The sequence below is a fragment of the Capsicum annuum genome, unplaced genomic scaffold, assembly GCF_002878395.1.
Source record: "Capsicum annuum cultivar UCD-10X-F1 unplaced genomic scaffold, UCD10Xv1.1 ctg3277, whole genome shotgun sequence".
Lineage (NCBI taxonomy): Eukaryota > Viridiplantae > Streptophyta > Magnoliopsida > Solanales > Solanaceae > Capsicum > Capsicum annuum.
This window is the reverse complement of record NW_025839502.1, coordinates 41,604-43,381: the sequence shown is the minus strand read 5'-3', so window position 1 is coordinate 43,381 and position 1,778 is coordinate 41,604. Positions and strand designations below refer to the sequence as shown.

General features: G+C 34.7%; 1 non-coding gene across 1 annotated transcript; it reads left to right on the top strand.

Moving 5' to 3' along the window:
- Positions 1 to 723: 723 nt before the first annotated feature.
- On the top strand, positions 724 to 830 carry LOC124891253. Its single transcript, XR_007049599.1, has one exon. It is a non-coding gene; the product is annotated as a small nucleolar RNA R71 (small nucleolar RNA).
- The last annotated feature ends 948 nt before the right edge of the window (positions 831 to 1,778 follow it).

Sequence of the window (1,778 nt, the reverse complement as noted above, 5' to 3'; positions counted from 1 at the left end):
ACCCAACTGCAACTCCAGATTTCTTGTTAGCAATTATTGACTCTTCAACTCAGCTACAAACTATTCCTGTAGAGCCTTTATGTCTATCATAAAATATGCTTATTGAGTCATAAACTACTTAATCAACTCTTCCACATTACTATTCTAAGTAATTGCTTGATTATTCTGAACCGATTGTGGATTTGATTACACTGGTCACTTATACTAATTTATATTTTGTGCCTGATTTCCACCGCATAAGAAATTAGGGTGGTTCCTCTAATTTAGATTACACGTACTGCCAAAATTTTGCTGACCCAGGGGATTTCCATTCGCTACATAGTTGACTGAATCTGGATTAACAAAACATGCATCTTCTTTATTCTTGTAACTTCCGCAAAGTTCAAACCATGAATATACCTGTTGAACTACATTTGTTGTGGCTACTGGTTGTGTTGCACCAAACTTCAATTTGTTGAGTTGAGTAGTCATATTATTCTATATTTCTGCAATCCCTACTTGTAATTCAGTGAACTAATCAACCTCCGAAACCCCTGCAACCTTCTTGGGATCACTCTTTGAGTCTGTATGCCAATCAGGATTCCCTTGTGCTATTTGATTTAGCAAGGTATATAGTCTTCATATATTTTCTCCAAAGCTTGGACCCTTATTGTTGAATTCAAGAGAATCTTCGTATTAGACTCAAGGCCTTCTATAAATGTGTGCACCAAAACATCATTTGATTGATGGTGATGAGGATAATTTCTGAGCATGCCTTTGAATCTCTCCCAATCTTGGTAGAGATTTTCTCTATCTTTCTATCTAAAACATAATATCTCACTACTTAATCATACATTCTTCTGGGATGGAAGGAATTAAATGAGGAACTTTCGACCACAATCTTCCCATGAAGTGATGAAATGATGTAGTTCAGCATGTAACTATCTCTTTGCTTCCCACATTAGAGAAAAGGGGAAGAGTGTCAATCTGGCATAATCAGCATTCACATCTTTAGGAATATATGTGTCACTTATTTCCAGAAAGGTCTGTCAATGTTGTTGCAGATCTTCATGTGAATGTTCGTCAAATTCCCCTGTATATTTCAACAATTGCTCTATATTTTATTTTAATTCCTACCGACATCCTTGTTTAGGCTTCCGAATGCTATTAGTCACATAGTTCATAAGTAGGATTTCCACCTTACAAACAGGTCTTGCGGCTGGTTGAATAGGAACAGTTGGAATAACAGGAGCTGGAATATTTCCAATATTTGGAATAAAAACAATAGGATCTCGCATTTCAGCCATCTGTCCCTATTGAATGTAATATTGAACTCTTCACCTCTAATGAAAAATTACTTCTGGTTCAGCAAAGGTCTCTACTAACTCTTTATCCCTAGACAGTCCAATGTTCAGCTAAACCTACAAAAATTCAGCTGCTAAGATCAAGTTGTTAACAGTTAAAATTATTATCAAAAACCAAAAAAATCAAGCACTTTACTAATTATATTTGATCCTTGGAAACGGTACCAAAAAATTGTTGTGTATCTACGCATACGCAAGTGTATACAATCGTGCAAGTATATAATGACTTAGACAGCCAGATATCTTTCCCACGAGGATCAATAAACTAGAAATTTATTCAATCTTTAGTTTAAGACAATTGGGTATTAAGTGCTTGAAGGTATGAAGATAATTTTGCTTTTATAAATAAATTTTAAGTTACTAAACAATAAATAATTAGTTACAACTAGAGCAAAACAAGCAACAGTTGTAATTAACATTGAGGATGATTCTAGG